Source organism: Sturnira hondurensis, unplaced genomic scaffold, assembly GCF_014824575.4.
Source record: "Sturnira hondurensis isolate 20B ecotype Veracruz unplaced genomic scaffold, ASM1482457v3 Scaffold0015596, whole genome shotgun sequence".
NCBI classification, from domain to species: domain Eukaryota; kingdom Metazoa; phylum Chordata; class Mammalia; order Chiroptera; family Phyllostomidae; genus Sturnira; species Sturnira hondurensis.
This window is the reverse complement of record NW_028088227.1, coordinates 4,149,600-4,167,205: the sequence shown is the minus strand read 5'-3', so window position 1 is coordinate 4,167,205 and position 17,606 is coordinate 4,149,600. Positions and strand designations below refer to the sequence as shown.

General features: G+C 35.9%; 1 pseudogene; it reads left to right on the top strand.

The window, feature by feature from the left end:
* Positions 1–5,505: 5,505 nt before the first annotated feature.
* On the top strand, positions 5,506–5,701 carry LOC119000357 (uncharacterized; annotated as a pseudogene).
* Positions 5,702–17,606: the final 11,905 nt, after the last annotated feature.

Below are 17,606 nucleotides of genomic sequence, written 5' to 3'. Positions count from 1 at the left end.
AAAACCACCATGAGATATCACCTGACACCCGTCAGAATGCTTATCATTAGTAAACCCACAACCAACAGGTACTGGCAAGGATGTAGAGGAAAGTGAACCCTCAGGTACTGTTGGTAGGTTTACAAATTGGTACATGTAAAATGAAAAACAATGTGGAGATTCCTCAGAAAATTAAATATAGAACTATCTTAGAATGCAGCAATTCCACTTCTGGCAATATATTCCAACAAACCTAAAACACTCATTTGAAAAGATATATGATTCACTATGTTTCTTGCAGCATTATTTACAATAGCCAAGATATGAAAGAAACCAAAGTGTCCATCAACAGAAACTCAGCTGGATAAAAAAAATTGTGGTACACATGAGGTCAATCCAGAAGGTATCCAGCGATGTAATATGAAAAATGGAGATATTTATTGAAGAAGATACAAGGAACATTGTACACAGAACAATGACACCTCAGTCTTCTTCAAAGTAGGCACCTTGGCACATCACACAGTTCTCCCAATCTCCATCAGTTGGCCCCATTGTATTTTCCTGAATCTCAATGATAATCTAAAATCTCTTCCCTTTCAAATGTGATTGTAGTTTTGGGAAAAGCCAGAAGTCACAGGGCACCAAATCTGGGCTAAAGGGGGCTGAGTCACCTGAGTGATTTGATGTTTCACCAAAAAAACTCTGTAGATGTAATGTATGAGTGAGAGTATTGTCTTGATGAATCTGCCAGTCACCAGTTGCCCATAGTTGTGACCTTCTTAATCATTCATATAGTTTCCACAGAGGAATGTTTAAGCTTAATGCAAAATTTGATGCAGATTCATTACATTACTCACTCAGTCATTTTGCATGTGATGGCCACGCGGTACACATGCTCACTCAACAGGTCTACCACCCCCACTGACTGGTATAGTGAAGTCATCATTGTTCATCATTGTTCACACATGTGCGTTCTAATCTGCTCCCCTTGGCTGCCAGGTTACATCCATGTTGCACAAACTGTTCTTATTATATAAGAATAACTGGCCATTTTCTGGACAATGTACAATTAAATACTACTCAGTCATAACAAAGAATAAAATCTCACCACTTTTAACAACATAGGTGGACCTAGAGGATATTATGCTAAGTGAAGCAACTCAGACAAAGAAAACCAAATGCCATATGATTCCACTTCCTTGTGGAATCTAAAGAGCAATAACAAACAAACAAAACAGGGACAGACTCATGGATACAGAGAACAAACCGAGGTTTGCAAGATGAGAGGAAGTTGGGGGACTGGATGAAAATGTGAAGGGATTAATAAGCTACAGAATAGGTATTAGTGTGTAAAATACAGCATAGGAAATATAGACAATAATATTGTAATAGCTGTTTATGGTATCAGGTGGGTACTAGAATTATCAAAGGGATCACTTTGTCAATTACATAATTATCTAACCACTGTGCTGTGCACATGAAACAAATATATAAAATAACATTGAATGTCAGCTGTAATTGGGAAAAAAGACTGATATTATATCCTAGACAGACCAATTCTAATCAATGCTAGAGCTTGCTGAGTACATTCTTGCCTATTTTGGTTCTGGCCAGATACATCTGTGTAAGATCAAGGTCAAATTAGAAAACTTGAAAATATGTCAATTCCTTCTCAGGCCAAGAACATAGCCACATATGAGCCAGACACTTCAAAATCAAGTATAAAACCAATATGTGCTTATTATAGATATATTGAAAAATAGAGAACACATATAGTAAAGATAAAAATTACCAATAGTTTTACTACCCAGAGATAAGCAATATTTGCAGAGTTGGGTTGTTTGGGGCTTAACTGTATGTATTTGTGCATAGTGTATATGCACATGTGTGTATGCACAAATATATTCAGTATCTATATCTGTATGTATGTGTAGGTTCATCATAAAGATAGGTTCATCACACTATTCATAAATCTCTGGCTCCTGCTCTTTTTTATCCATCCAAAATGTAAGAATTTTTGCAGTCATTAAATGTTCTTTTTGAATCTAAACAAAAAAAAACAAAAATAAAAAATCCTTTTGGTAAAATGTAAGTAGATTCTTTTTAACAGAGAAAAGGAGGACAACTTCATATCATGCATCTTTGTTAAATTAAAGAAAAAAGTGCACCTTATTTGAAGAGTATTTTATGAACTTCACCATGACAGATCAGTGAACTTCGTGCTGTACAAAAGTACAAAAGATTATCGTGGTCATCCCCATTTCATTTCATAGTACCATAGAAATGTCCATACTTAGAAAGTTTTAATTTCATAAACTGAAGTATTTTTCTGTGATAACTTCTAACAGTTTGTACCTTCTCACTTCATCTTTACTCCTATAATGACTTGACTACTATTAAATTTCACATATGTTACCATCTTTGACTTGATTTTCCCAGAAGAGTTCTGTTAGTTTAAATTCACTCTATTTATAGTGATACGCACCCCACTTTTACCATAAAATCATTAATGAAATATCTTGCTGTTGAGAACACATTTCCACTGTTAATGTTTCCTTTATAAAATGTAGTTCCCCATGAAGCATATTATTGAAATTTATGAATTGGATATGTTAAAGAGATCCATGTTAGACACCTCTGTACTTTTATTCATGTGCAGGTTAAAGCTTCCAAAATTCATCATTTGTACCAATACTTGGTCTTGTAGTCTTTAGCTGTGTTTTCTGTGATTCTTCTAACAGTATTCACCAAAGAAATAAAATATCATCAATACTCACCATATTACTTTATGTGTATTATTTCTATCTCTCTCACAATGGTACAAAAATCAAGAATTTACCCAAATGTGTAAGTGTTTTGTCTTTTGCTATTATATAAGTCATTGCAAGAGCAGCTTCATCATTTTTTATGATTTATTTATTTATTTAATTAATTATTTTTCAAGCACAGTTTTCTGTCTATTACTCCCATCCCATCCCACCCCTGTGCTCCCCCTCCATCCTATTTCCACCCTTCTCAGTTGTTGTCCATGTATCCTTTATATATGTTCCTCTAAATCCCTCCCCTATTTCCCCTGAAATTCCCTCCCCTCTTCCCTCTGGTCACTGTCAGCCTGTTCTCTATTTCAGTTTATTTGGTTATATTTTGCTTGCTTGTTTGCTTTGTTGTTTAGCTTCCTGTTAAAGGTGAGATCATATGGTATATGTCCTTCAACACCTGGCTTATTTCACTCAGCATAATGCTTTCCAGTTCCATCCATGATGTTGCAAAAGGTAGGAGCTCCTTTTCTTTCTGCGGCATAGAATTCCACTGTGTATATGTACCATAGTTTTTTGATCCATTCATTTACTGACAGGCACCTAGGTTGCTTCCAACTCTTGGCTATTGTAAATTGTACTGCTATGAACATTGGGGTGCATAGGTTCCTTGGTATTGGTGTATTAGGGTTCTTAGGATATAATCCCAGCAGTGGAACTGCTGAGTCAAAAGGATTCATTATTTTTACTAAGTTGAGTATCAAGTTAAATTAGAAATTGGTGATTGGATTACCAGCCTGTCCTTGTGAGCTGGTTGGGAAGTTATTAGCTCCCAGCTACTCCAACTGCTATGACCATTAGTGTCTGTCTCCAGTCTTGATATAAGTTCAGGGAAGGGTTCATCCTAATGATAGTACTAATAACCTCAGAGGTTGGTCATCTTCTCTTTAGAGTGTATGGTCACTATTTCCTAATAATGAGGTAGGTGTAGAACTCACCTTAGTAGTAGAAGTGTCAGTTTGATCATTTCCCCCTCATTTCCTCCTCCTTATATTATTAATACTTATCTTTTTAAATATATTTTATTGATTATACCATTACAGTTGTTCTATTCCCCCCCTTCTTTCTCCTCCACCCACACACTCCCTTCCCGCCATTCTCCCCCCTTAGTTTATAACCACGCGTCTCAAGTTCTTTAGATTCTATATTTCCCCCACTATTCTCGCCCTCCCCCCTATCTATTTTCTACCTACCCTCTATGCTATTTTCTGTGCCTTCTCCCCCCTTCTCCCCCTCCTACCCCCCCTGTTTCTAACCCTCCATGTGTTCTTCATTTCTATGGTTCCACTCCTGATCTAGCTGTCCTCTTGGTTTGCTTTTGTTTTAGGTGTGGTTGTTAATAACTGTGAGATTGCTGTCATTTCACTGTTAATATTTTTCATCTTCTTTTTCTTATATAAGTCCTTTTAGCATTTCATATAATAAGGGCTTGGTGATGATGAACTCCTTGAACTTGACCTTATCTGAGAAGCACTTTATCTGCCCTTCCATTCTAAATGAAAGTTTTGCTGGATAAAGCCATCTTGGCTGTAGGTCTTTAGATTTCATGACTTGGAATACTTCTTTCCAGCCCCTTCTTGCCTATAAGGTCTCTTTTGAGAAATCAGCTGACAGTCTGATGGGTACTCCTTTGTAGGTGACTGTCCCCTTACCTCTTGCTGCTTCTAGGATTCTCTCCTTCATTTTAATCTTGGCTAATGTAATTATGATGTGCCTTGGTGTGTTCCTTCTTGGGTCCAACTTCTTTGGGACTCCCTGAGCTTCCTGGATTTCCTGGAAGTCTATTTCCTTTGCCAGACTTGGGAAGTTCTCCTTTATTATTTGTTCAAATAAGTTTTCCACTTGTGGCTGTTTCTTTCCCCCTTCTGGTGCCCCTATAATCCGGATGTTGGAACGTTTAAAGATGTCCTGGAGGTTCCTGAGCCTCTCCTCATTTTTTCGAATTCTCATTTCTTCATGCCTTTCTGGTTGGATGTTTTGTTCTTCCTTCTGGTCCATTCCATTGATTTGAGTCCCAGTTTCCTTTCTATCACTATTGGTTTCCTGGACATCTCCCTTCATTTCAATTAGTTTAGCCTTCATATGTTCCTCTAATTTGTGACTATAATCTACCAGTTCTGTGAGCATCCTGATAAACAGTGTCTTGAATTGTGCTTCTGAGAGGCTGGCAATTTCTCAGTAGCTGAGAGTTATTGGCTCTGGGACTTTGAGTTCTTCTTGCTCCATCTTTTGGGCTGTTCGTGCCTGTTACATAGCAGGATCGGAGCCCTAGGTCTTCATCTGAGCAGGGCAACTCAGTCGCAGGGTTGTGACATTGTATGTGGGGGCGGGGTCAATGAGGAGCAATGGCATCCTGTCTGTCGCCTCCCGCTGCAGCTCCCATAGATGCGGCAGCTGCCACCATCACCGGGTCCACGAGTTTGGTCCCACTGCACGCAAGTGTGCCACCGCCGTCAGCCCTCGCCCCCTAGGGCCTGCGTGGTCCGTCTCACTATGCGCGAATGTGAGACCAACCACGGTCAGTCTGCCCCAGACCCTGGGTCCGGGCCACTTGCTGGGCTCGGTCTGGGGATCTTTCCTTCCCGACCCTACTCTGCTCCTGGCTCCTCCCCTCCTATCATCCCCATGGAATGATTAGTTGTAGTTGGACTTCCATATAATTCAATTTTCTGTTTTTTGGCTGTGTTTTTGTTCTCCAAACCTTTGTTGTATTCAAACTTGGTTGTGGGAGAAGGCACAGTGTTTCCACCTATGCCTCCATCTTGGCAGAAGTCTATTAATACTTATCTTCACCCAGAAGTCTCCGCTATTGCACTCTGAATGTGCTAGTTTTTGTGATTTTTCTAAATGTGAGAAACTCAATTGCATTATTTGTTACACTAAGACTTTGTTTGCACTTTTCTCTAGAAAAAATTTTCTTCAGCAGAATGTTTACACACCCAACCTCAGTTTTGTGAGGTTTGGGCTTAACAAGGAGATGTCATGATCTGCACATTTATTTGATCATATACTCACATTCTCCTCTATGAGTCTCATTTCTAAAACCCTCAGTGCTGGAAAATTTCTTTTCAGAACCCTTTGCATTTCATGCCTGCTTGGGGACTTCCTGATGTTCAGAAAATATATGGGCAACAGTGTCAAATCCCACATCGAATATTAATAGATCTTAATTTATTCTCTACTTTTAAACTGTAAGTATAAATTGTAATATTGTCTTTAGCACTCCAACGGAATATCTTTCATACCGCTTTCCCTGAGTATTTGTACTCTGCTTTGTAAAAAAATAGTTTAGAGTAATCCAGAAAAGAAGGATAGTCTTTATATGGCAGTAGAAAGAAGACATTTAAATTTGGCTTGCAGTAACTGAGTAATTGAATTGAAATGTAGACTCATTAGAACTCCACCAATATTTGTGAGAATTGATAAACACAGCTAGCTCTTAGAGTGCTTAGTCTTTGGTGGATGCTCTCCCAAGCATGTTGTATATATTCATTCAGTTAAGTCTCATAATTAAGATATGTATACTTTATTTATCTCTTTATAAAATAAAGAGGTGAGAAATACAACAGATGAGGAAACCATAAAATAGGGTATTGAGAAAATAGCCGGGGTCTGTGGCCCAGGTCCAGATGAACTCTTGTTGGTGATACTACATTTGGCTGCCTTTGGAACATTCATATAGAGACAAAAAGCAATCGGAGTAAACTAAACTAAATTTGGACACATTTTTTTTCTTTTTGAAGGCAGTGAAAAATATGTAACCAATGAAAATATCCTAAAAGACAAAAAATGTTAAAGGTGATTATCATTATTTATGAAAAGAGGTCAATAATTGGGGAATGAGAGAGGTGAGCATTTAATCCATTTATTGCCTTCTGCTCAGTTTGATATTTTAACTGAGGGGCCATATTCTCTTAATTTTGAGAAAATAAATTTGAGAGAAACAAATAAGATTAGCTTTTACTGTAAATCTTTAATTATTTAACAGTTTTGGAAGTGTTAAGAATTGAAACAGGACATTTAGAACAAAATTAATAATATTTAGGCAAATTTTCCCTATTTGCTGGTAACATTATTGTCTATATCAAACCAGACAAAGGAGACTTCAAAACAAGAATTTATAATTTAACAGCATAAGTAGTAAGAAATATTTTTTCTAAACAATTTTTTTCTTATATGCCAATGATAATCAGTTGCATGTTATGAAGGAAAAATGTCAGCCCTGGCTGGCGTAGCTCAGTGGATTGAGCGCAGGCCTGCGAACCAGAGGATCGCGGATCAATTCCCAGTCAGGGCACATGCCTGTGTTGCAGGCCAGTTCCCTGCAGGCCAACTTCCAGCAGGGGACGCANAACAAAATTAATAATATTTAGGCAAATTTTCCCTATTTGCTGGTAACATTATTGTCTATATCAAACCAGACAAAGGAGACTTCAAAACAAGAATTTATAATTTAACAGCATAAGTAGTAAGAAATATTTTTTCTAAACAATTTTTTTCTTATATGCCAATGATAATCAATTGCATGTTATGAAGGAAAAATGTCAGCCCTGGCTGGCATAGCTCAGTGGATTGAGCACAGGCCTGCGAACCAGAGGATCGTGGATCAATTCCCAGTCAGGGCACATGCCTGGGTTGCAGGCTAGTTCCCTGCAGGCCAACTTCCAGGAGGGGACGCACGAAAGGCAACCATACATTGATGTTTCTCTCCCTCTCTCCTTCCCCTCTAAAGATAAATAAATAAATAAAATCTTGAAAAAAAAAAGAAAAGAAGAATGTCATTCACAATAGTTGAAAAAATAATTTTATAAAAAGTGATTATAAATACATTGAGCAAGAAATCTGCAACAATCTTTGAAAAACCAAGGAAAATTTGATTAACCCAGGGCCATACCACAAAGTTAAAAAATGTGGAGGACTATCCAGGCATTAGTTTTGACAGTATTGAAATCGCTTTACACATTCAGCCCAATCCATTTTAGACTTATCTTCTTGCCCTTTTGTTTGTTTTCTGCCTTTCATTGTTCCCTATTGTGGGGTTTTATGTTTATTAACATAGTACATATTCAATTGCTTCTGTTTAGTAAAGTTTTGTCATTTTCATAGCAAGAACAACTAGCAGACAGATGGTTTAGAAGAATATTCATTTCATTGAATTATATGTTTCAAGACATCTTTCAAGACGTCAAGATGATAATAGGGTTATACTCCATTTTATAATACATAACAATATGCAGTATCATTACCATATTGTTACAAACTTTCCTTTTGGAAAAAAATACTGATTTGACAAACTGACAAAAAAGTCCTTGATGTTTCATAAATAAGACAAATTAGAAAAGTATACCCATATGCATAAAAGCACAAAAAAGCACTCCTATCACTCAGAAAACACTATGTATTTTATCAGTTTTATTAGAAATATATTTATAATCACACTTATAGTTTAGAAGTACAGGAATCTTAACTGATTAAACACGATTCAAAAAAGGGGACTAGGGGTAAAGCATCTGAGTGTCTACAAAATACATGTAAAAAAGGATAAGAATTTCAGGTAAACTTGTAAGTGTATAAAGTGATAAATGACTACAAGCTTCCTGTAGACATGCATTAAAAGAGACCACAAGCCTTCCAAGTAAGCCTGGCCTGATCCTGGTACCATTATTCTACTCCACCTACCAGTGAATTATCTACCACGTAAGCACATTTTTGGACAGCTTGAAGGGCTCAATAGCCACTGCTAGTTGTTGACAGGCTTGCATTCTGCTGTTCTGGGGACCAAGGGTTAGTCTCAAATTCCTTCACCCCTCTTCTCTTACTCTCTACATCTCTGCACCTCAACAAGCAGTGGTCATCCTAGAGGCCTTTCCAGATAGAACCAATATTGCATGTGTGAGCAGTGGGAAGGAATCCCAAGAACATCTTTATTTTGCAAAATGACAGAATCTTCACCTTGCAGAGAGCACTTGAGGTTATAGTTTAAACCTGTTATTTTTAAATTAAACATTTCTGACTCATAGATGAAGACCAGAATGACAGCCAGCAGGGGTGAGGGGGTGAAAGATTGAGCAAAAGGAAAAAGGGTTCATGGACATGGACGACAGTGTGGTGATTGCTGCCAGGGGGGTGTATAAGGGGCCTAAACGGGAATGGGAAAAACACAATAAAGATTACATTTAAGAAAAGTCCCTGAAGTGCTTATGTGACACCCCTAAGGTGATGGGGGTGATTAATAGCAGATTTCCTCTAATGACCAAGTCACCAGATTTCACTTGACACTATCAGCCCTTTCCCGTGGAAGCGGCAAATACATTGCCCTTTGAGTCTATTGCTATATTTATTGGTCCCTGCTTTTCTCTTTCCCCACCATACCTCACATGGTTTTCCTGATGAGAGCAATTCTGACAGCGTGGTGCCCATTTCAGGAGGACCACGAGGTCAAAACCACTTTCCCCATGATAGCAAAATGCCTTTTTCACTCCTTCTTTCATGCATGTAGAGAGTTGTCCAGAAGCTTCATGGTGTGAGATGTTGAAACCCAGTGAATGTGGAAGCAGGTAGGAGGATTCAGAAACCCGACGCAAAGACATTTATAAAAATGTAAAACAATGTCACTCTCTTCAGTTATTGCTTTGGAAGATACAGTTGTTTCCCCTAAAATAGCTAATTGTTGTTAGTGTGTCATGGATTCCAGTGTTACTTAAAAATGAAATTCAGTGTAAGTAGTTTTAAAATACCTGTTTTAATTCCTAATACAGTAAATATCAATAGATGTAAAACAAACATTCCTTGAAATTCTCAATAAATTGAGGAGTATTAAAGTGTCTTCAGATGAAACAGGATTACTGCTTTGGGTGGTTATTTCCCACTGCTCCTGAGTGAGGGGGGATGCCTGGAAATGTGTTACAATCATAGCAGAAGTACTATAACTAATTAATACACAGTTATTAATGAAACCTTAATACATGTATCATCTATATTTAGGATCTTGTAGAGAGTCCTCTTGTGTGATGCTTTCACTACTCTCTCCCCAGCAGTGCCCAGATATGTTACTTCATTAAGTTGCTTCTCATATCTGGATCTTAACACCCTACTATGTAAACGGAGGTTAGCCCTGCCAATTTCAAAGATGTTTTCATGAATATTAAATAACATAATGAATGTAAAGTCTCTCTTACATGAGAGATAACAAATGCTCCAAATGAAACTTTGGATGATAGGGTAGAGGTCAGAGAGGAGGGCGATAGTAGGGGAAGCAAGGGAGATGCAGCAGTAGTGACTCCCATCACGGTTTTTATTGTTTAATTGAGATATGACATGCATAAAGTACACACTTTATGTACACACTTCTGATATGAAGCTGAAAGGCTTTTTACACAAGTAGTTGCCCAGCTTATCATCACCTGGGTTAAAATACATTTTTGTTGCTTTTGTGTTTAATTGTAACATTTTACAAGAATTTCAAATTACAGAAATTTGCTGCAAAATAAATTGCAGAGCTGTTTGGTGAATTAATGCAATAAAATGCTAAAACTATGTAATATTGAACAATTATGTAATTATATATTATTTGTGCAACTAACCCTTTTTACTCCATCAGGTCTTGATTCAGAAATTAGTTTTATGTTAAAAGTTAGCTTATTCTTTGACCAGCCTTTGTAAAGTTTTATATTGCTCTTGTATAGCATCCTTCCCTAAATTTAATAGTCTTCTTTTGTGCTCTTAAACTATGTCACACATCATGTAATTGACTTATCTGTCATTCTTATTGTGTGTCTTCTCCACTAGAATGAATGCAAGGTGAATGAGGGCAGAGTGGCTTATTTATGCTTTGATGCTCAGTACCTAGATGATATGACTCAGTAACTGCACATTAAACCCTTGTTAATTATGTGTTAAACAACTGGTATATTTTGCCCTAGGTAGTGTGGCTCATACCTATAGACACATATGAAAGGTTGAATAAAAAGTTAACAGAGCCATGGCTGGTGTGTCTCAGTGGATTGAGCACCAGTCTGCAAACCAAAGGGTCACTGGTTCGATTCCCAGTCGGGGCACATACATTGGTTGTAGGCCAGGTCCCCAGTAGAGGGTGCACAAGAGGCAACCACACATTGATGTTTCTCTACCTCTCTTTCTCTCACCCTTCCCTTCTGTCTAAAATGAATGAATAAAATCTAAAAAAAAACAATACATTTTAAAAATATGGATAATGCAATTATAAACATAACTGCACTATAATGATAGGTTTTAAAGTGTGAATATTGTTGAGAAATAAGAAAAATAAAAACAAGAAATGATAGTTTTTTATTTTTATATATTTGTTCTGGATTATCAAATGTTATTTATTTAATGCATTAGAATCAAGGGAAAGCATTAAGAAAAACATGAGAGAAAACATATAACATGATTTCTCCCAGTTGCTGTCTCACCTTAGAATAACTGGTGATAAAAGCCAGTTGGATAATTAATCCATACAATTTGTCAGGTTTATGCAATATAGTAATATCTTAACCTCTCAATGCTTCAAGATCCAATATATTTCAACTGACCTTTTGGAAATTTTTTCATCCACACGTAAATATATAATGACAAGAACTTGACAATTGATGGGCAGTAGAGATGGAATGGTTGCTGAGTTCTCCTACAGGCTATGGGAAAGCACAAAATGTACCATGTCAGGAATTTCAAAAAATGAATACAGAGATGAAACAGAAAAATTAATAAATTAGAAGGCTTTGGCATACCATAGGAACTATTTAAAAATGGGATGGAGAAAGTAATGGTGAGATAAAAACAGACTGACCTCAGAATAATAACTCTATGTTATTGTAAAACTCCACCCACTCATCTTTATGTGAGGATGCAGACCACAAGTCATCTTTTCCTACAGTTTTCTTCCCATAGATGACTCATACCTATACTTTTATATGAAATGTTCAAATTTAAAAAAATTAGCCTTTGATTCAAATATAAAGTTATGTAAATATAAAGTTATTTAAATATAAAGTTAATTAACAATTCATAGAGGGAAATAAAAACATGTCCTAAAACTGAAATGTGATCAGTGATACCAGTTTTGACTTCATGTCCCAATTTTTTTAAACCAGGGTTTAGTCACATACCCCCGTATGCATTAAGTGTCCATTCAGGTAAGCACAGGCTCAAACACACAGCACACTGTCCTCTACAGATGTATTACATTATTGAGTAATACATTCTCATAATTCAATTACAATTTTAGAGGAGATTTTCATTATTTTTTGCTTTTAATTTATTGCTCTTCACTTTGATAGAGCTCCTAAAATGTTAATTTTTTGGTTGCCTCTAGTATATTTGTCAGGTTGTGAATGATATAGTTGCTCTTAAAAGAAATTTTTTAAACAAATTGAAGAAAACTACTAACCCAAATTTGTTTTTTTATGACATTCAACTTTTATGTCACATTTTAAAAGTTAGTGTATACTTACAATTTTAATCAAGTTAATCCAATATTTCTGTCAATTTGTCTGTCTTCATAGAATATTAAGAAAAATTAATTATATTTCTTATACATACATTTAAATTTCACTTGAAAACACACACTGCTATCACTCAGTCTATATGATTCCTTCTCTTTTAATAACAGAGCCAATTTTCTAGAATCTTAATCATTTTCATTGTTTCCTCCTGGATAGTCTCCAAATGATCTGCATTCTTGAACTTGTAGGGGTTATGAAAGAATATAACCTATAGAGATAATTAAACCAAGAATTAAGTATTGCTAAATTGTCTTTTGACAGTGATTGTGAGAGTCTATATTTCATAAAAAGGATGTAAAATGTAGTAATTTTTTACTACCCCACACTTGCCCTTCACCTTTAGAGTTACTATCTATTTAAAATAATTTGATACTTTGAATAGCATGAGCTCAGAATGTAGAGAACTTAAGTTGAAAATGATGAGGAGAGAGAAATGATTAAGGGATGGGTGGGGGAAACTCTTTGTCTCTAATAATCAGAGAACCTGCTTCAGGCAGAATCATCTCTAGCTTCAGGTTGATGCTTTTCATTCTTGCTTCGGCATCTCTTATGTATAATCAATCACTTAGACATTCATTATGCATCTTCAGTGATGAAACCCTTTTTTGCCTCCCAAAGCTCTCCATTCCATTCTTAGTTAAATTAAAAGATCAGAATTTTTTTCTTAGTTTGTGCCTTATATTCCTTCTGGCAAGGAGCACCCAGTGAGCATGGAAGAGAGTTAGGACTTGAACTCAGGGTGTTATTCTAGAACCCAATGCTCTTTACCACTGATTGTTGTTGTATTGTACAAAAATACCACAATGCCTTAGACACCTTTTCTACATTCCACAATAGACATGCTACAAATGAAATGACTCACATAATTCCAAGCAGAGTTCTCACATACATAAACTTATATAACTATTAGGAAATCTTAGGTTTTCTGGCTTAATCTTGCGATCATAGGGTATAAATGTGCCCACAAAAATCAGAGGACTACTTGGGAGGTAATAGGTTAGTAATCTGGAGGCAACTCACTAACATATTAAATCTATCTAATTAAAGAGAGTATCTTTTTTCATTATCCTTATCATAGATTAATCAATGGATGGTTAATGAATACAAAATAAATCAAAACTATGTTGATTTTTTGAGGATATGAACTGCTTATTAATTTTGTGATTTCCTGTCAAAATCATTTGATGCTGGGAGACATAAAAAGCATATCTGGTTGAAAGCATAGTATTTCATTTGCTCAAATTTATTTTTTTACACTATATGCCTAGAAACTAAGACATAGGAAATGAGGTGTTTTATAAATATAAATATTTTGTAAACAACTAATTCTTTTCTTGATCAGTGAAAACGTGTAAAAAATGTGTATATTGACCCTTCTCTAATTTATGATGTTACTGATTAATTAAACTGCAGCTTAATATTTGCAATAATTAACAAAGTAAATTAATTCCACTGTATACACACTTTGTATAAAAACCTGAAGTACATGACTTTAAAGTATATGAACTTTTGCATTTAAATTATAAATTAAAGTTTAACTTCAGATGCTATTGAAATGAATGTATTCGATTAGTTTAAAAACATGAATAGATCAATTTATTCATAAATGAATCAATATAAATAATCTGACCCAATTTAACTCATTTGTTACTTTTTAAATGTTTAAAATAGATCTGTGGTAAAGTATTTCAGGAGAAGAAAAGTATATTATTTCCTGGAAATAAAAATAACATTTAATGTAAACAAATTGAAGTAGCACAAAAAGTGATATTTGGTCTTGGCAGGTTTTACTGCACTGTGGACGTCATGCTTTGGGAATAGGGTTTAGGCCATTGTAAAAATATGGAAAGGCATGTCCACCTTTTTTTATCACATGCCACATTTCAGGTATTGTGAAAATTGTCTATCTAAAAAACTTTGGACTAAATTTCTGTGATTGTGGTAGAGCAGTCTCTTTTGCTGATGACTTTTTGATGACTACCATTTTTGCCAATATGTATTTTTAAATTATTTTAAGTAAATGGAAAGATTACCATATATTATTTGCATAATGAAGAGCAGTTTATAATTTAAGTCAACCACCAGAATAATAAGATAGCCATAACTTTCTAATATTGGAAATAAAATGACCCTATGTGAAGTACTTGACTTGTATTTTCTCGTTTATGTAGGGCACAAAGGTTATCCCTCTTTTGATTGACCTTGATAGATTTACAGTTATGTGAATAAACTACAGCAAGTGCCTGGAAGTCAGGGAGCAGTTCTAGAAGCTAATTTGGTTGGCCTCTCATAGCCCAGAACTCTCTAGCAGTCAAGGATACAATCACAGACATTAGACAATAAGCAAGGCAACTCTTATTTTAAGGCAGAGAAAAACAAGCTGCCACAAATGCCTCACAACTTTATTATTGCAATTGATCACATTTATGAAGACCTCATAAAGTGGCAAACAGTTATAATACAGAACACCAGTTATAACAATACAAAGTGGTCTATCAGCACCTCTTGATGACAACTTTATTACCACTGTGGACCAATATTGTAAAGAGGAGTCTAGTCGCCATAAGTTATTTTGAAGTGAAGCAGCCCAGCAGGCTGGAGTACTACTGTGTAAGATTTATTTTTTATGAGACCCAATAATTAAATCAAACAGTTACCAAAATGTCTGAGATCAACAGGATCTATTAAGATATCACAACAGGGACATCTTCTTTATGTTCGTTGAGAACGGCAATAAACATTACTACCTGGGTAAGGAGAAGGGCTCTGTGATTCATCTTCAGATTGCCTACAAGTCACTGGCCAGGTGACTGGCAAAGATGGAGTTTAATAACATTCATTCTCATGGAGCTCAACAGAGTGCAAAACTTAAGGGCCTCTAACCATGGAAGGAATTTGGCATTCCCCTGTATCTAATTATGATAGTCAGAAGGAAAAGTGTTTAACATTACCTGCGAACTCCTATATCTTTATTTCTAACATTTATAGCTTTTTATTAAAGCAGGTGACAACTACAGGAAACAAAAATGTAATCTATTTCCATGGAAAATTTCTTACAAAAATTTTTTATATCAGTCTTTAGGCTAATTAGATAATCAGAATGTCACATATCAGTTTCAAATACGTTGCCTCCCCTTCAGACTATGTGTAGCACACATCTTAGATACTATCAAATTCCTTACATTGTGCTGAATTTAATTTGAGTCTCTAGTGCTCTACATCTTCTCCTAACTTAGGAATTATTTATTTTTATTACTCACTCAAAAATATTTATTAAATGCTTCCTCTTGTTACCCCGTTGGGCCAATGATTGGCAAAGGCTGTAGATGGTGCTAGCCTCCAAAGTACTTCATTATCCTGGGTTGGTTGCATTTTATTTGCTCACACTTTCATGGTAGAACATTTTTGAAAATTAAATCCTCCTCAATTATTCCATAGCTAGGATCCTAACTGATAAATGTGTTCATGTTTACACATCAGCACTTTGTATTCTGTCTCTCAGATTGAGCAAATTTATTGTCATATATTCCTTATCCTCAGTTTCTTAATCCATAAATCAAAGAATATAAAAGTACTAACTGAAAGTACTGAAATTAAGTAAGACATGTAAAGTACTTGTCATACTGCTCAGGGCATCATAAAGTAAGAATAATTTGATTATTTTTTAGATGGAAATTTACTCTTGCTGCCTATTCCTTGCATGACCCTTCACATCACGAGTGTTGCATTGCAGGAAGATACCACTGCACAGCAGTCGGAATGGCCATATCATAAACAAATCAACAAACATCAAGTGCTGGCGCGGTTGTGGAGAAAAGGGAATCCTAGTGCACTGTTGGTGGGAATGCAGACTGGCATAGCCACTGTGGAAAACAATATGAAAATTCCTCAAAAACGTGAGAATGGAACTGCTTTTTGACCTGGCAATTCCATGGCTGAGATTACAGCCTTAGAATCCTGAAACACCAATTCAAAAGATCTCATGCACTCCAATGTTCATAACAGCACAATTTACAATAGCCAAGTGCTGGAAGCAACCTAAGTGCCCATCAGCAAATGAGTGGATCAAAAATCTGTGGTACATTTACACAACGGGATACTATGCAGCAGAAAGAAAGGAAGAGCTCCTACCCTTCACAACAGTACAGGTGGATCTGGAGAGCATTATGATAAGTTAAATAAACTAGGCAGTGAAAGACAAATACCATATAGTCTCACCTATAAGTGGAACATAATCAACAAAAAATAAGCAAGAAAAACATAACCAGAGACATTGAAATAAACAACAAACTGACAGTAACCAGAGACAAGGTCAGGGATAACACAGAGGAAAAATGTGAAGGATCAAATCAAGGAACATGTATAAAGGACACATGGACAAAGCAGAAGGAAGGTAGGATTGAGAGTGAGATGTGGGGATGGCTGGGGTGGTGGGGTCGTGGGGGGAAAGTGGAGAAAACTGTACTTGAAGAACAATAAACAGTGTTTATGTTGTATTTCCTACTACTTTAGTGAACTATTCCCCTTAAACTATACATTTAAAGTTAACCAGTCATTTTACAGTAAGGTATTCTTCTCATAATACCTGGTTAAAATTCTGAATGTTAATGTCATAAAAATGTAATCTTACCTGGAATTCTAGCACAGATAGATATATCTATACATCTCTGTCTATGTCTATCTATTTATCTCTATTTCTAGGTATGAGTATATCAGTCCCTATTTATTTATAAATTGGATATATTTATATTTATATTTAAATAAACAACCTGGAATCCTAGAACTGATATATATAGATATAGATTTAGAGATGTAGAGATACATATGCACACACATATATTCTATTATTTTTCATCTTTTTAATTATATAAAATAAAAATATATCACAATGGTAATTTTCAGATGTTTTTTTAAATATATTTTATTGATTATACCATTACAGTTGTTCTATTCCCCCCCTTCTTCTCCTCCACCCGCACACTCCCTCCCCCACCATTCTCCCCCCCTTAGTTTATAACCACGTGTCTCAAGTTCTTTAGATTCTATATTTCCCCCACTATTCTTGCCCTTCCCCTTATCTATTTTCTACTTATCATCTATGCTATTTTCTGTGCCTTCTCCCCCCTTCTCCTCCTCCCACCCCCCTGTTTCTAACCCTCCATGTGTTCTTCATTTCTACCGTTCCACTCCTGATCTAGCTGTCCTCTTGGTTTGCTTTTGTTTTAGGTGTGGTTGTTAACAACTGTGTGTTTGCTGTCCTTTCACTGTTAATATTTTTCATCTTCTTTTT